We start from the raw sequence: 19555 nt of genomic DNA, 5'->3' as shown, positions 1-19555 counted from the left end.
TCAAGGTACGGGTACACAGAAGGACAGATAAAGAGATACATAGGCAGACGGAAAAGACTGACAGAGTGATGGCTCGTTTAAGAGGAATTATAGTTAGATTAGGTTGGGTTAGAACTAGTTATATTTTGTCAAGGTAAACTAGCTATGGCATTACTAAGGTCAGGTTACGTGTGTCAGAGGAGGTCGGGGAAAGTGAATTTCTGCCAGGTTAGGTCATTCTCGTTTAAGTTAGGATGGTTTAGGTCAAGCTAGATCGCATCAGATTACGTCAGACTAAGTGATGTAAAGTTAGGTTACGCCAGGTTAAGTTATGCTACGCTAGCTTAAATAACCAGGCCTCCCCGTCATCCAAAGTCCTTAATAGTGATGATTGGCCGGTGCTGGTGATTAAATTATCGCCGACACTACAAACCCGCTCATATTACTAAATTAATGCGTGTTGTAAGCGAGACGCTAAATTATTGCGCCCAGCCCCGTGTCCCGTTAATTATCAAGCTGTGAAGGTCCGCTGCTAATCACTTTATTAATAAGTCCACCGTATTATCAAATCAGGCCATTAATGAGTCTGCGATGTATGTATATAAATAGAGAGAGATATCGTAGGTGTTTCGTTAACCCGTATTATCAAATTAGGATATTAATGAGTTGCAATATACTCGTATCACTCTCTCCCTCTCTCTCTCTCTCTCTCTCTCTCTCTCTCTCTCTCTCTCTCTCTTTCTCTATTTATCTATCTACCTATCTCATATATATATATATATATATATATATATATATATATATAAACTAGATAAACACACACACACACACATATATATATATATATATATATATATATATACACACACATATATATATGTGGATATTTAAGAAAAATGTATAGACAAACAGATAAAAATGCAGAGATAAGGAAAGAAAATCGGCGCTCTGTAAAGGCCATTAAGTTAAATGAGAGTAGGCAATGCAGAGCGAGGCGGGTGCATAATGAGAGCGGTAATTAGGAAGGACCTTTTTTAATAACGACCTCCAGGGTATTAATCACGCCTCTCATTAACCCAACCCACCTACTGACTCAGAGGGCGGAGAGGGGGAGGGGCGGTGGGGGTAAGGGGAAAGTGGGTTTGAGGGAGGAGGGGGAAAGTGGGTCTGAGGGAGGAGGGGGAAAGGGGGAATCAAGGGAGTATAGGAAGTAATTGGGTTGGGGCTGGGTGGAAAATAAAGGAAAATGGGAAAGGGCAAGGAGATGAGGAACAAAATATGAGAGGGGGAAGGGTAAGGCGAAGGTGTGGGTGGGGGAAGGGGGAAAACGTCTAAGAGTGGGGAGTAAAGGGTGTAAGGAAAATGGAAAGAAGGTGAGTAGAGCGATGAAAGAGATCTGAAGGAATATGAAATAAGGGTAACAACGTGTGGGGTGGGGAAAGAGGGAAGGGAGGGGAAGGGAAGGGTGAGGGAAAGGGCAGGGTAAGGGGAAGAGAAAAATGAGATGGGTAGGGTGAGGAGATAGGTAGAGTGAGGGGACCGGTAGGGTGAGGGGAAGGATACAGTGAAGTGGATGGGTATGGTGAGGGGAAGGGTAGGGTGAGGGGGAGAGTGGAGTGAGGGGAAAGGTAGGGTGCGGGGGGGAGTGGAGTGAGGGGAAGAATAAAGTGAGAGGAAGGGTACACTAAGGGGATGGGTAGGATATGAGAGAAGAGTGGAAATAAACTAAACTAGGGGAGACGTAACGGAAGAATGGGAAGAAATGGGGTGGGGGAAGAGAAAGCAGGAAGGATGAGAAAGAAAAGTGGGGAGAGAGAGAGAGAGAGAGGACGGGGGGGAAGGGTTAAAGAAGGGGGAAAGGGGATAGAGGGAGAGACGGAAATGGGAGAGGGGGGGGAAAGGGGAATCAAAAAGAAAGATGGGAGAAGGGATGAAAGAGTAGAGGGAAGGAAACAAGCATGGAATGGGATGTGAGAGGAAGGAAAGGGAGGAGAGATGGAAAAAAAAAACAGGAGTTGGGGGAGTGAGGGAGAGATGATGAGAGAGGAAGGGAAAGATGTGAGGGAAGGGAAGAGGGAAGAAATGGAAGAGGGAGGTGATGAGGAAAGAGAACGGAGAGGGAGGAAAAGAGAAAATAAAAAAAGGGGAAGGAGAGGAAAATGAGAAAGAGGCGAGAGAAAGCAACAGGAGGAGGGGATGAAGGGTATTCGTGTTCTGATCAATCCATTTTCGCACAACATATCTGCTAATTAATCGCGCCCGCTTTCAACCTACTTAACTTAATGCCTGGCTCTACTCAGTTTGCCAGGATTATATCTATTTTCTCATATTTGTTATTTAATTCACTCGCTTATCTGTAACACTGAAAGAGAAAGGTCAAATATTAACTCGCGGCGCCTATATAACCCTTTAGGTACGACGATGTTTATTTATTCTTGCTGCCACCAGACTGAGAAATTCAGTTCAGGAGAGGCCTCTGGTAAAGTACAGAATAGTGATGATTAAAATCTAATTCCTCCAGTTCGAAATCTCTTTCACTTCAACGCTGAATAATATCGTCTGAAAACGGCAGGAAAAAAAAAAGTGGCATTGTACTGGGGGAATATTATTTAACGTCTGTCGACGTAACCAGCCCTCACCAAATATCATGCTCCTTGGTTTTACTTTGTTACCTCTCTCTCTGTCTCTCTCTCTCTCTCTCTCTCTCTCTCTGTCTCTCTCTCTCTCTCTCTGTATATATATATATATATATATATATATATATATATATATATATATATATATATATATATATATTCTATCCCACCGTTCTTCGTTTTTTTATGAACTGTACTAAAGCGGCAGCAAACAAGATATGTACAAGTACTGTGTAAAATAAATTCATCATACAAGGATTGGGGGGAAAAAAATCTGCTCCAATAGCATCTCTAGAGTTATAACAAAACGAGAGAGAGAGAGAGAGAGAGAGAGAGAGAGGTGGGGGGATGATAAATGCATCATTCTGTAATGGAGACGTCGGGGGAAAAACTAAACATCATTAAAATATTTCATAGCAAGCATCACACAACATTACATGACAGAAAACAAAGCAAATTTTCATGGGGCACTTAAAACAAAATATATCATAATCAACATCTCGCATTATCAAACTAGCAGAAAGATCACTAGACAATTGCACACCCTTCAGGACCCTGATATGGGGCTTCTCTTAAATCAGTGAATTTTGTGAGTGACATACGGACAGGGCAGCTCCTAGTGAAGCAAGAGTATACGTATCTAAGGTTTTTCTTTAACCTACCTAACAAACAGAGGAAAACGAGAAAGCATCGGCCCAGACAAAATTTCACGAGGAGCTGCTAGGAAAAAATTCTAAATCAACATCATAAAAAGAAAAACCAACATCAAACAACAAACAAGGGAGGAAAACGAGGGACAAATTTTCGGGGGGGAACTGTACAAAAAAATATATCTAAATCAACATCTCCCATCAGGGAAAAAATTGATATAACAAACATGAGACAACAAACGAGAGAGAGAGAGAGAGAGAGAGCCATGTGACGGGCAAATTTTCCCGAGGGTACTGTAGAAAAACACGTGGGGTTGTTATTTATGTAAGGTTTGGAAGTGGTACAGGTGCTAGTGAGTCGCCCTTGTCAGAAGTACTAGTCTCGCTACTCGCACGGTTCTACTACTGCTGCTGCTGCTGCTTCTACTACCACCATTAAACATACTACTACTGCTACTACTACTATTACTACTACTTAGAATGTGAAAATTAAAGCTTCCCCAGGGCCACCACTCTACTTCCCATCATGTAATATGTAATTGTTGCTACTGCAGTTACTACTACAACTGGCTACTCCTACTCCTTCTACTACTACTACTCCTACTACCTCTATTGCTGTACAGTACTAATACTACTACTACTGGTTTAAGCCATCTCACAACACCACTCCCTCCCACAACAATCCATTCTCTCCCATGTACACCTCAGATTCACTCGTATACAGACACTTGCTTATTTGTCTGTCTACCTGTCTGTCTTTCTGTTTAGCTAGATTGTCACACACTTCAAATAAACAGGTGAGACAACATAAGTAAACAGATAAATGCGAATGAAACCGAGTGAGAAAATAATAAATGCTGATAAACGAAGACTGACGGAAAGAAGGAGAAATTTACAAAAAGAAAAGGGAAAAATATGCTGACAGAAAGTGACAGAAACAAAAGGAGGCTGACAGAAAAAAGGGTGATAAGATGACGGAAAAAATGGGAAGATGACAAAGACAGGGACGCTGGCAGAAAGGTAGGGCGAAAGAAAGATAGGGAGATTGATAAAAAGAAAGGGAGGATGGCAAAGAAACAGAGGGTGACAGAAAGGGAGGATGAAAGAAAGGAACGATGAGTGAAAGAATGGGAGGATGAGAAAAAGATAGGGAGGATGACAGAAAGAGAAAATAAGTGACAGAAAAGGGAGGATGAGAAAAAGAAAGGATGACAGAAAGAAAGGGAGGATGAGAGAAAGAGAGAAAGGATGACAAAGGGAGGATGAGAGAGAGAGAGAGAGAGAGAGAGAGAGAGAGAGAGAGAGAGAGAGAGAGAAGGGGAGGATGACAAAAAGGGAGGATGAAAGAAAGAGAGGATGACAAAAGAAGGATGAGAGAAAGGGAGGATGACAGAAAGGAAGGATGAGTGAAAGAAAGGGAGGATAAGAGAAAGAAAGAGAGGATGACAGAAAGAAAGGGAGGACGACAAAAAAAGGGAAGATGACAAATGAATGATGACAGACAGGAGGGAATGGTGACAGATAAAAAGGGACTTAGAAAGAAAAAAGAAGACAGAAATGGAGAATGAAAAGGAGGGTCACAGAAAGGGAAGCTGACAGAGAGAAAGGCAAGGTGCCAGAAAGAATGGAAGCTTACATAAAGAAAGGGTGACAAAGCAATATGGACCCTAACAAAGAAAGAATGACAGAAAGACAGAGAGGTTGACAGAACTAAGGAAAGGCGGCAGAAAGGGAGACCAGCCGAAAAACGAGAGGGTGACAGAAAGATATGGAGACAGAGAATGCAAGGGAAGAGGACAAAGAAAGAGACGGTGACAGAAAGGGAAGGTAACAGAAAGAAGGGAAGGATAACAACGTGAGACTGACAGAAAAAAAAGAGAGACATACAAAAAAGGGGAGGCTGACAGACAAAAAATGGATGCTGACAGAAAAAATGAGGCTGACGGGAAAAAAATGGAGGATAACAAAGAAAGGGAGGCAGACACAGAGAAAAGAGGAATAACAAAGAGGGGGAGGATGACTGAAAGGGCGGCTGACAGAAAGGGAAGATAACCAAGAAAGGAATGTTGAAAGAAAGAAAGGGAGGTTGAAAGAAGAGAGGGAGGTTAACAGAAAGAGATGCTGCCAGAACGAAAGGGGAAACGACCGAAAGAAAAGGAGGCTGACAGAAAGAAAGGGAGGCTGACAGAAAGAATGGGAGGCTGTCAGAAAGAAAGGGAGGTTGAGAGAAAGAAAGGGAGACTGACAGAAGGAATGGGAGGCTGGAAGAAAGAAAGGGAGATTGACAGAAAGAAAAGATGGCTGACCAGGAAAGAAAGGGTGACAGAAAGAAAGGGAGACTGACAGAAAAACAGAGAAAGGAAACAGAAAAAAAGGAAGACTTGCAGAAAATAAGGAAGGGTGAAAAAAAGGAAAGAACGGGAGGGTGGCAAAAAGGGTGAATGACAGGCAGAAAAGAAGACTGAGAGAAAGAAAGGGTGGGTGGCGGACAGAAAGAAAATGGCTGACTAAGAAGGTAGGTTGACAGAAAGTAAGGTTGAAATAAAGAAGGTGAGGCTGAGAGAATGACAGAGACAAACAAAGGCAGATCAAGAGAAAGATAGAAGACTGACAGAAGGAAACAAGTCACTCCGGCCCATAGTTCTTCCGGCCCTAGTCACTCCGGCCTCGCACCCAAAGTTAGGTTAGGTTAGTTAATAATAATAATAATAATAATAATAAGGCTTGTTAATAATAATAAGAAATAACAATTAGGTATTAACAGAGAAAATCTTAAATCTGTAACGAGTGGATTTCTGTCAGGAAAGGGGGGCCGGTGTGACTAGGGTGGGAGGCCAGAGTGACTAGGGCCTGTAAAACTTGGAGCCGGAGAGACTTCAAAACCCTGACAGAAAGAATGGCAGACCGGCAGAATGAAAGACAGACCGACAGAAAGACCGGCAGAAAGATAGGCAAACCATCAGAAAGGAAGGCAGATCGACAGAAAAGACACACCAACAGAAAGGAAGACTGATAAAGAAATGTAAGCTGACAGAATGGTGTGACACTAACAGCAAGAAGGAAACACTGACGGAAAGAAAAGGAGGCTGACAGAAAGGAAATCTGACAAAGAATGAAAGGAAATCTGACAAAGAAAATGAGGATGAGAGAAAGAAGGGATGACCGACAAAGAAATAATCTGATATAAAGAAAGAAAGAAAGTGATAGAAAGAAGCTGACAGAAGGAAAGGGAGGCTGACAGAAAGAAGCAATAACAGACTGACTGAAAGAAATGAAAGATAACGAAAAAGGGAGACTGAAAGAAGGAAAGATGGAAACTGACAAGGAAAAGGATGCTGACAGAAAGGGGGGTCAACTCATAGAATGGGAGACTGAACCGAGAGAAAGAAAAGAATTCTGACAGAAAGAAAGACTGACAGAATGGGAAACTAACAGAAACAGGGAGTACGAAAGACTGAATGAAAGAAAATTTGACTGAAAAGGAAAGGAGACTAACAGAGAGAAAGCATGACTGACAAAGGGAGACTGATAAAAAATAAAGAAGTGACAGTGACGATGATGACGATGAGAGGGCGAGGGTGACTCGTACAAATGGAAAAAGACTGATGAAAAGAGATACTGACACAAAGATGACGAAGTTGACAGAAAACAAAGAGTGGGGGGATTCTGACAGTGGATGGCTGCTGACAAAGACAGGGCATGGCTGAGAAAGGGCTTGGCTGATACAGGAAGGCTGACACAGACGAAAGGAAACTTTACAATGGGAGGGCTTGATTGACAGAGGGAAACGGGAAAGACTGACTAAGAGTTACTGACACAAAAGAGACTGACGAAGGGTGGAAGTTGCTGACAGACGAAAAAGACAGAAGGATGTAGGCAGTAGGGAAAGCGAGGGGTGTCAAGGGTGTGGCTGACATGGTTATGACTGACAGCGGGTGTAGCTGACAAGTGTGGTTAACAAAGGGAGTGACTGATATGACTATAGCTGACAGGTATGATGGCTGACAGGTGTGTCTGATAGGAGGTACTCTACAGTACGTCTAACTGGGAAGGGGGGGTGTCTGACAAGGAGGATGGATGACAGGAGGTTTGGCTGACACGAAGTGTGTCTGACAGGAAGGGTGGCTGACACAATTACTCATGGCAGGGAGGAATTGAGATAGGGGAGGGGATGCAATGAGAACGAAAGGAATGGGAGGGGGAAGTGAAAGAAAGGAAATGGGAGGGGGAAGTGAAAGAAAGGAAATGGGAACGGAGGGATGGGGAGGAAGAACGGGGGAGGGAAGGGAAGAAGAGGGACGGGGAAGTGGAAGGTGAAGGGAGGGGAAGGGAGGGAAGGGGAGGGGAGGACTTGACAGAGGAGAGGGGACTAGAGCTCTTCTCTAACCTTACTCGGGTCCATCCCCTCCCTTCTTTACTTCCCCCATCCTCCAGCCTCTCGCTTCAGCAGGCATTATCTCATTGATCCGTCATAATCAACCATTTCAGGACGTGGGAAAATTAATTACCTCATTCTTGTTACAGGTACATGGTATTATTAGGATTACAAGTGGCTTACCGTCATTTTAAGGGTTAATAATCAGTTCAGCAGAAGCACATCTGCCCAAGGACTTTAATTTTACACCATTTTGCAGCTACAACAATAATCAACTTGGGAAAGCGCCTAAAAAAAATCATAGGGTTAATGAAGGGGATGTTAAGCTTGTGTAGTTCCATCAGCCTTCCAAGGACACTTTAATACCCTGCGACAGAAAAAAAAGTCAACATATTAAAGAGGCTATTGGAGATCGCTTTCAACCCCGGTCAGTCAGAAGCGTCTTTCACAATTAGAATCAAATCATGTAGTGGAAGTTCAATTAAAGTATGCAATGATATTCTTTGATTCAATGGACTGAGACAATATCCTCCAATCTCTCTCTCTCTCTCTCTCTCTCTCTCTCTCTCTCTCTCTGCTTCCCCGATCTCTTTGCGTAGGGCCGCGGCGATCGTGCTCCCCTCTAGCGGCTCTCCTCTTAATCTCCAATCGCACGGAAAATCGACTTTGCCGTCATTTCGCAACCTTTCCTTTTATTTAATTTCGCAAACGCTCTTTCTCTTTCTGCCTCTCGATGTCGTGGTCTTTCCTCTCTCTCTCTCTCTCTCTCTCTCTCTCTCTCTCCTGCTATACGATCCTTTTCTTGTACTTGGTTGACTAAGTTATGAGAAATGCGAGTAGCATTATAGCCGAACTGCTTCAATGCAACTCTAAGGTCAGTGTGCTCTCTCTCTCTCTCTCTCTCTCTCTCTCTCTCTCTCTCTCTCTCTCCCTTTCTCCAAAACCCCCCTCTTGGCAAAAAATATATATATGTATAAACTGCGACGTAAAAAATTTCCATCAGTCATCCCGAACTGTGAAAACCACCCCTGTTAGGTGTTAGCCGAGAGAGAGAGAGAGAGAGAGAGAGAGAGAGAGAGAAAGATGGGGGGGGATAGAGAAAATCACTGAAAGAAACGGGGGTGGGAGGGTTAGCAAGAGGGAGAAGAGGAATAGAAAAAGTGAAGATGGGAAAGGATATTAACGAAGGGAAGAGGAAGGGGAAGGAAAAGGGGAGGAGAGAGGAAAGGAAGAGGGAGAGTAGGAGAAAAGGAGAGAAAAAGAAGGGGAAAGGAAGAGAGGGTAAAGGACTGGAGGTGAAAGGAAAGGGATGGAAGGGATAAGAAGGAGAAACAAGTGGGGAAGGAAGTGAAGGATGGGATGGAGGAGGCAAGGCACGAGGAAAGGAAGGAGAAGGGCGAATGAAAGGAGAGGGAGGGAGAAAAGGGGAAGGAAGAAAACTGGGAGAAAGGGAGAGACAAAAAGAAGAAAGGAATGTGATGAAGAATGAAGGAGTTAAGGGAGGGACAGAGAGTAGTGAAGGATGGGAGAGGGAAGGGAGGGAAGGAAAAGGGTGAAGTAAAGGAGGGAAATGAGAAGGGAGGCTATGGGGGCAGAGGGTGAGGGGAAGAAGGGGAGAGGGTGAGGGAAGGAAGGGGAGAATATAAGGAGAAGAGGGGGAGAAGGTGAGGGGAGGAAGGGACGAGGATGATAGGAGGGAGGGGCAAGAAAAGAAGTAATAGAGGGAGGAGAAAGGGGAAAAGGGAGGGAAAGGGGAAAGAAGGAAGGCTGGGGGGAAACAGATATAGAAGGAGGGAAAGATAAGGGGAGGTGACTTGGAGAGAGAGAGAGAGAGAGAGAGAGAGAGAGAGAGAGTGAAAACGGGAGGGATAAAGAGAGAACGGGAGGGAGACATGGACAGAGAGAGAGAGAGAGAGAGAGAGAGAGAGAGGCGAGGGGAGCGTAGTGAGGGGAGAGTCGAGTGAGGGGAGATGCAGGGACAAAAGAAGGGGCATGGAAAAAGCAGGAGAGATAAAAGAAAAAGGAAAATAGAATAGAGGAGGGGGTGAATTACACAAAGGAAAAAATAATATAGGGTGATAAACCGGACTCGGAGGAGACAATTGAATTAAATGGAATCGTGGAGGTAACTGATGAGAGTGAAAGTGAATGTTCATTACTATTTTTCACTTCTATTCGGATGACTTTTACAGTGAAACTTGATCACAACAAATTACATCGCTAAATTTGGTCGAAGATTCATTTTTTTTTACATCAGTAACAAAGAGGAAAATTGTTACACAAGCGTACCTTCAAGTGCTGTCAGCCATTATCGTTATAATTATTTATCAAAATCATTAATACTTTTAATAATAAGGTAATACTAAAATATACATGTTGTAATGCCTGCACAAATAAAATTCCAAATATGATGATGATAATAATAATAAAAATCAGGATCACCGTTAACATGATCATATAATTTCAAGAGCTGTCAGTCAGTAACACCTTTGCTGCGTTAAGTTTTCACCAAAAAGAACATGATCAGTATGAAAATTACCTTGGGTATCAAGAATTTATACAAGGAATCGAACAAATATTCTACATTACGGAAGAGGAAGCAAAATGTCCAGTCCAAGCGGGTGCGCACGCACACTGACACGCACTTGCACATGCGCTCACACACACACACACACACACACACACACACACACACACACACACACACACAGCTATCATCGTCCTACAATCGCACCAGTCCCATACCACCTAGTAGTTATTACATGTACTCTCACACCACACCACATCACACCACTCCACATTAGACATCCTGCACATGCAACATCCACATTAGCGACAACAGCTACATGCACCACACCATATCAACCCAAACCAGCACCCCAGTTTAGAAAGCATGAGAGAGAAGCCAAAACTTAATAACTACACCACACCAAATCCTCTATCCCAGTCGCAGCTGTTATGTGACGTGAACTGATCTAACACCAACCAAGAAAAGTCAAAGTACCGTACCAGTTACACCAGATTTACATCAACACCACCTCACAAGCAGGAGTGGTATATTTTCACATGCAGAATTTCATACACTAATCACATTCAATCTCAGCACACCTGCTACGCCACCATCTCCACGCCATCAGATCCACACCAGCCACACCTGTACACACGAATCGTCCAATCCTAAGCAAACAGCAAACATACCTGACAAGCACAAGAAACGCCAGTCACACCAACATTCAAGCCACCTTAACACCAGCCAAGAAAAGCACTTCATTCCAGCAAACCAGCTACACCGGATAAACACCGGTACCATCCCAGCCGTAAAGAATGAACACCACGAACAGTACTAAAAAACATTTTCACCAATATCTGAACGATCACATAAGCACAGTACTCCTGTAAACAAGGTACTCATAAAAGAAACGTCCCCTCCCCCAATTAATGAAAATCACACCAGCATACAATCTACCCAGCACACTTAGGACAAAATTCCAATCCTGCAAACACGTCACACCAGACAAACACCAGCACCGCCGCAGCAGCAAAGGCACTACACCACACGTCACCTTTCAAACAACAGTCACACCAGCCTACAAACCACCCAGTAACAATCAAGCAACGCACTCTACTCCTGCACATAATCTACACCACAGAAGCAAATCTCCCCCAATCACATTAGACTGCAATCACTATCACACAAGCCATATTTCACAAACCTGACACACCAGGGTACCAAACAACAAAGCAAACCACGCTATTCCTTTTACATCGGCCTGAACCATCAACACAGAAGCAGACGTACACCAACTGACGAACCGCCTTATCACCAAGAATAACACATTCCAGCAGATATGCCGCATCACACACGCCAAACTCCAGTCACACCAAGAAACACGAACTACCAAAGCAAAACACACTATTGCAGTACACCAACTATACCATCCCCACACAGCCAGATCCACATAAGCAACACCAAGCAAACAAACACACACACACACACACACACACACACACACACACACACACACACACACACCAGTCGCACCAGCACACACAAACCAGCCAAGCAAAACACACTATTCCAGCACACCAGCTATACCATCCCCACACCACCAGACCCACACCAACTGCACCCTCGTCCTCTAAAACACGGGAGAGATTCTAGTGAGCATGAGGGAGGGGCCGGAAATCTAATTCCAACAGACTAAAGTTTGTCGCAAAATGTTGGAGGGGAGGCCTTTTTTGCTCTATTCAAATACTGATCGAAGTGCACAGTACGTTTGTCCTCCTGCGTCATTTGCCCGCCTGAGGAAGTGGGAGGGTGGAGAGGGAGTGAGGAATGGTGAGATTAGAGTGTAAGAACGTTGTTAGAGCGAAGATTAGGGTGCAGAGACATTGCTAAATATTAATGCCATTTGCCGATCAAAGCAGAGGAGAGGAGCTATGATGGGGAATGGTGATATCAGAGCATAAAAAGATTGCATAGGTGTATGGAAATTCTTAAGTGTGAACATCAGAGTGAGGAGTGGTGAAAGTAAGAAGACTGTTAGCCTGAAGCCTTTATTACTCTATTTAAATACTGATCGAAGTGCACAATATGTCTGTCCTGCGTCACTTGCTGAGCTGAGGAGGAGAGGCAGTTTGGGAATCGGGTCAGTGAAGATTAGGATACACACTGGTGAGAACAGGATGTAAGGAGATAGGCAGGGTGCAGATTTGGGTAAGGGCTGACATAATTAGCGTGTAGGAACACTGACACAGTGAAGGTTAAGGTATAAAGAGACTGTAAGAATGAAGATTAGCAGCATTAAGCCATCATGGCAGAAGCGTCAGTACGAATTCTGAATACCTCGCAACAGCCACAAGGACGTGCGTCAGCTAATGAGGTTAAAAGAAACTTATTCTGGGGAAATTTTGTGAGATCAAGACTGGAACGATCAAGATGTAAGGATCTTACAGTGTTAACATAAGCAACATTAAAAATGGACTTAAGTAGGCATTTTCTCAAGTTCTAAAACTTGTTTTCTCAACCAACCAATCTCACACTTACGTTCAGACCATTCCTCTTCTCCTTTCACACATGATTTTCTTGTTCGCAGACTCTATGGCTGACACCCACCCCCCCTCCTTCTCCGTCTTATCATTACTTCTTTTCCACCCATCCTCACCCTAATTTTATCGTTTTAAAAGCTTATCGACTCTCCTTTCCCTTCATATCTTCAAAATTCCTCCTCTTCCTTCATCCCATTATTCTGTCGTTCTCTGAGTCTATACAGGCTACCCCGTCCCCCGTTTTCATCATTCCTTCTGTTATTCTATTCACAATTCTGTCAGTGTCTAAGTCCGTCTAAGATTCCCTTACGTTCATGTCTTTATCACCCTTTCCCTTTTAACACTTGTTCATGTCGTTCTGAAAATCCATCAATGCTCCTACCCACCCCTACGCTTTATTATTTCTTCTCTTTATTTCAACCCCGATTATACAATTCCTTAAGCCCATCGAAACCTTCCTCTACCCCTAGCTACCTCTCTACCTCCATGGCTTCATTATTACATCTCTATCTCACTACCGTGTCAGTCGCTCAGTGAGTCTATCCAAGCACCCTCACCTCCATCCCCACATTTTATTATTTGTTTCCATCTCCCACCTTTGATTCTGTCGTCCTCCGAGTCTATTCGAACCTTCCTATGACTCTCCCCCTCCATGTGTTCATCATTCCCGCTCTTCTCTAACCACGTGACTATGTCCTTCCGTGCATCTGTCAAGACTCATCGCCCCTCAACGTCTTCATCGTTCCAGCTCTTCCGTCACCTAATGAGTATGGTGTTCTTTAGTCTATCCCAGATCTCCCAATACGCATGAACGCGTGCCTGTTCGCTCTCCACTCAATACATACCCACGTGAGCACATATGCAGGTATGGCCGCCCATCCCCCGCCACACATATGCCCATGTGAGCACGCATGCACGCGTACGCATATTCACGCACACGCAAGCACGCACACAAGTACGCACACGCCCACACACATACGCAAAACATGCATACACACACACACACACACACACACACACATGTTCAACAGTGCTTCATCTCTACGTCTCCCCACTCAGTACCATAACAAAGTCTACACAACACAGGGCTTTCTTATCTCCTTCGATACGCTGACGTTTAATATATTTCATTCTTGCTGCTGTTAGACTATATCAATTAGTTCAGATGAGCCCCGTAAGGGGGCAAGTGTTAATGAAGGCTAGATTCAACCCCACTGGCTGTCTCGGGACAAATACATTCAGGTAAAGGCCATGTATGACTGAAGAAAGTAAAAACAGCCTTCATCAACACCTTCAGTCCCATGACAATTTACTTTTTCCTTGTTCACGACAGATGATTTCCTACAGCTCAGGAAAGATCTCTCATATTCAGCCAGAGGACGATACTATATATTTCATTCTTGCTATATCCTGACAGTTTTATTCAGGTTAGAGGTATACTTTTCGAACGGGAGGGAGAAGATGCAGTCTTCAATGTCTCCTTCCCCCCCCCCCGAAGGTCCACTTAAAAAAAAAATGTGAAGCTTAAAGTACAAGATGTAATCGTAGTAAAGGGAATCATACCTCTTACGAACAGATTTTATCTTACGAGAATCGAAGGGGAAAAATTCAAAAGTGCACAAAATTCTCATGAACATCGCCCCACACCATCCACACAAAAATTCAGCAAAATGTACCTTTGAGGAAATTCTTTTGAGGGTAAAAGCTAAAAACATTAAGCACCCGCATTTCTTTCTTTTTTTATTTTTCATTTTTTTTTTTTTTTTTTTTGTAAGCGCTCCAGTATCCTTCCATCTCTATTCCCCCCTCCCCCGAAAGAGCGACTGCCTGATAAAATTCGAAAACCAATGGAGCTAGTGGTGGTTCGCGGCCGACGTGCACTAAAAAAAGGTATATTCTAACAACAATGGAATGCCACTTAAACATTACAACAAAATCACACACACGTACACGCACACAGACCTCTACACACACACACACACACACACACACACACACACACACACACACACACACACACACACAGGGGACTCTTACACAACAATCGGTCCCCACTACTATTACTACTACTACCGCTACCAGCACCACCACCACCTGACTCCCCTTATGGACGATTCGGTCATTCGTACTGTCTGGAATCTTTAGTGTACATATTCCGGTTTACGTTACGGTTCAGGACATTCCAACTTTCAAAACATTGTCCAGATATTTGCCATCTTACATACAGAATGCAAGTATTCCAGTATCGCTACATTTTCTGATATTCTTACTGTTGACACTTATTCCTTTCAGCTCGAGGACGGCTTGTATTATACTCTTGCTGTCTCCTGGTGATTATCGTTCAACCTATCTTTTCGAACTGGAATGGGTTAAATAAAGATCATTGTAACTTACAGATGCATCATCATTGTAACTTAGATACACGCGTGCGCGCGCGCCAACGATTCCATTCTTAGGTGGGGAAGGTTAGAATGGTAATGATAACGACGATGACGATGATGATGATGATGATGATGATGATGTCCAGGACGCACGCAAGCAAAGACTACAGAGGAGTAGAAACCACTGAAAGAACTACAACTGGAATTATTTTCATACACCTTAGAAGTTGATCCATTCAGTGAGACGACGTATTTTATCATTTTTTCCCTCGCCTCTCGAGATTATTTCACTCCTCTCTGAAAGGGGGCACTCCAAAGCTATATAAAATCGTCTGGTAATAGCAAGAACAAAATGAGGGCAACTTCCTGCTGCTGAAGCTATTAATACGATTCTCCTCTGAAGCCCTTCAGTCGCATGACATTTCTGTTTCTTTTCTATCTCCACATAATTTTAATCAGCGAGAGAGAGAGAGAGAGAGAGAGAGAGAGAGAGAGAGATTTCGAACTGTGAAGGGTTAAACAGTACAGTAGATGAATCCTTTTATTAACCTCTTCTCTACTAGGGTGCTCTCTTACACAGAGCAAAATCGTCTGGCAGCCACAAGAACAAACGACAAAAATACATCACCACATTTAAGGAGTCAACCAGCCGAACAGGGACTCATTATGACGCCAACCATTCGCCAATTAATACAGTAAAAGAGGCTATCCGATCCAACCGAGGTCATTAATTAACTCATTAACTATTTATATCGAGTTAATTGGTGGCGGGGGCCGTGTTTACATATTAGCCGCTAATGAGGTCCACGCCACTGCCCCCCAACACCTCGGAATGTAATCAACCTCTTTATTACGAGGGGTCAGGTGCAAGTGGCGCTCGGTGGTGTAATGGTTTGAAAGCCCGAGTCGACTTGCATCGGTAAAAATATAAGAGAAAAAAAAATACAAAAAAAGGAAGACTGAAGAAAATGTCATCAAGAGAAAAAGCTGGTCCTCTACCCATACATATACAAAAGTGTAGCAGCCTAGCCTCGGGCCCCTACATCTCAGAGGGGGTGACATGGGACTGACTTTGGCTTCTTCTCTCTCTCTCTCTCTCTCTCTCTTTTCTAATCTGTGTATAATGGTCGGGTGACGGCGAGAATAAATCAAAACAAAGGTGTTATGGAGAGTTTATAATCCCTTCATTACGAGAGGTGCTGCCTAAAGTTATGTGATATCGTCCGGTATTAACCCTCTCATGATTGGAACAACTCTAATAATCTAGTAAAACCGACCAAGAGGGAGTCATAAGAACCCTAATGGAGTTAACATTAATGTATTATTAACCCCTTCAATCAGATGACGGGAATTTTATGTAGTTATTTTTCTTGCTATCTACAGATGACTTCATTCTGCTCAGGGGAGACTTTCTGAACAGGAGGGGTTACATGTTGCCTCAATCCACCCATCCAATAACAGAACTGAACAAAACTGCTCCATTAAATTGCCAGCAGGTAGAAACTAAAAATATTATGACATCGTAGTGACAAGTGTCTTACCGTTCAAATCAAGGCCAAGATAATTTTTACTTTTTTTTTATAAAGATGTAAAGTTTAATAATGGCTTTTCTATTATATAAGTTGGAAGTAATTAATCGAGATATTAGTTTCATAACAGTGTACTGATGCTCAGTTAAATCAGGCTTACTATAATAATGCTCTAAATGTTTTGGATATACAAGCTATTAGAAAACGATGTAAATAACAGTAGTACATCATGTCACTTTGTTGTGTCATTAAGGAGAATTATACGTTGCTATGGGATACTAACATCACATTATAATTCACTTATGCCAATTATAATTTTACCCTAATTATTACGCAGTATATCGTAATTAACAAGAGTACATGAAATCCACCCTGTTGTGTGTGGCAACCTGAGGACTTCGTTTTATTTTTTATCATTATTATCTCAAGACGATTCCAGTCAGCTCAGGGTAAATTTTTCAAAACGGTGGAGTTAGAAAAATGCTTTCATTATCTCATGTTTTACGAGGCTGATCTCCTAACTAGCACAAAATCGTCAGGACCCTGCAAGAATAAAGTAAAAATGACGCCCTTGAGGTTGATGGAGTCGAGGCCTAGTTATAGCACCACCTGGGATAGAAGAAAACATTACGGTCACGGTCAGGGGAATTTCTACGCTGGTTATTACGGAAGATATCGTAATTAGCGGTGGTGCATTTGTGAAGTGTACGCTGGTGTCTTCATTTACCTTTCAATACAACGACGATCATTACCGATTATATACTTATCTATGAGTTATTATTATTGTTATTATTATTATTAATATTATTATTATTATCATTATAAGTTTAATGGATAGCCTTGATCTTGAGAGGTTATAAGCACTCTCAAAAATCTCTCAGCTACGAAAGAAGAGGGCCTACTAAAGTGAATAACACTGCCTGGTGGTGGCAGGAATAACATGAAAAACACGTCATTCATAGAGGAGACGTTATGGGCGGTTGTTGCTAATTAGGGGTATATTATGGTCCAATTAACTCTTTCAGTGCGGTATAAACTGTAGCAGCCTTAACCCATATTAGAGAAATCTAAAAACATAGCTGGAGGAGGAGAGAAAATATATAAAATGGGAAGGAGATAAGGTGAAAAGAAAATAAAGAGCAATAATGGGCCTTGAATGTAACAGGAAAAAATGAGAGAGAGAGAGAGAGAGAGAGAGAGAGAGAGAGAGAGAGAGAGAGAGAGAGAGAGAGATGGATGTACAGGACGTAATAAGGGGGGTGGGGGGAGAAGGGATAGCCGCCTTGAGGACGCTAAATAAGGGATGTATTGGGGGTGGGGATTAAATGTGAGCAGTATTTTTTAACTTCACTTGTGTCACCTTCCTCTTCCCCATGCCTTCCATTGCGTCGCTCTTTACCCTGTCCCTCACTTTCTCATTTCTTTTTCCACCAGACCTCTAACACTTCTCACCCCAGTCCTCCACTCTCCCAAGGCCCTCAGTCATTTCTTTCTCTTTCTTACTTTCTCCTTTCTCAAAGCGTCTCACCACATCTCTCGCTCACTTTTCCACTTCTCACCATGTCCCCCTCCCCTATCAAATCTTTATTTTGTTCTTTGGCATTTCTCCATTCCATCATTTCTCTCCCTCACTCTCTCCCTCCTTCGCCCCTTTCTCAGCCCTCCTCTACATATGTTTTTTTTGGTGTGTAGCCAGTAAGTTTAATTCATGCTAATATGTGAAGCGGTGTACTAATCTGATGGCCTATCCTCAAAAAAAAAAAGAAAGAAAAAGAAAAGAAAGAGAGAAAAAAGAAAAACTTGGGAGGGAGAAGGGAACAAAACTGGACTCTACCAAGGACGCAATCACTACTTGCTGTGGATAAAGAAAAGAGAGAAAATACGAGAAAAGGAGAAGGAAAGGCAAAAGAAACAGGAGAAACAAAAAATTGAGGAAGAAGGCAGCAAAGGAAACGTTAAACAATATATGTGTAAGAAGGAAAACGAGAAGAGGAGGTAGGAAAAATAAGGCAGAACGAGGAACAAACAGGCAATGGTATTCACGACTATGAAGGGGTAAATGAAAAAAGAAAAACAAAAAGAACATGGAAAGAACAAGATGGAAATAACTGGTAAATAAGAAAAAAAAAAAAGAAGGGAAATGAGACGAAGTAGACAAGAGAATCCCCTCAAATAATGCCATGGCCAGGATACTTCTAAGTATCAACTAGACTCCACATTTATCTACCTTAATCCTCCCTCCACCTCCACTTCAAAACGTCTAAAACAGAATCTCTCGCCTACCCTCATTTCACCCCAAGTAATTACTAAACAAAATTCCTCCTCAATATATATATATATATATTTTGCCAGACGCCTTAATTCCGTACGGAGTGGCCACAAACAAATCGCCTCCACGTCGCCCTGTCCCCCGCCATTTCATTGCCCTGCTTCCAACTCACACCCCTCTCTCTCATATACCTCTCCACTCCATCCCTCCATCTCATCCTCGGCCTCCCCCCTCCCTCTCCGCCCCCCTCCACCTCACTCACATACACTCTCCTCGTCAATCTCTCACCCTCCTTCCTCTCCACATGGCCATAAATATATATATATAGATATATATATATATATATATATATATATATATATATATATATATATATATATATATATATATATATATATATATATATATATATATATATATATGCCCTCGCCCTGTCACCCCAATCTCCTCAAAACAAAAAATTCCTCAAATGAAAAACTACAGGAACGTCAACCAGACTTCTCTCCCATCTAGACCCCCTCCCCCATCTAAACTGCTCCACTTCCCGACTAACCCCCTTGCCCCCCACGCCCCTCCCGAAATGGCTACGGCGGGGTGAGTGTGTTCTCGCTCACACACCACCAATAGCAATTTTGTGGTTACAGCGATACCGGTATTAACCACTTCATCCCGACAGCATTTTTTTTT

This window comes from Coenobita brevimanus, chromosome 93 (genome assembly GCF_032717465.1).
Source record: "Coenobita brevimanus isolate Jiangsu-jjx chromosome 93, ASM3271746v2, whole genome shotgun sequence".
NCBI classification, from domain to species: Eukaryota; Metazoa; Arthropoda; class Malacostraca; order Decapoda; family Coenobitidae; genus Coenobita; species Coenobita brevimanus.
This window is presented reverse-complemented; position numbering follows the sequence as displayed.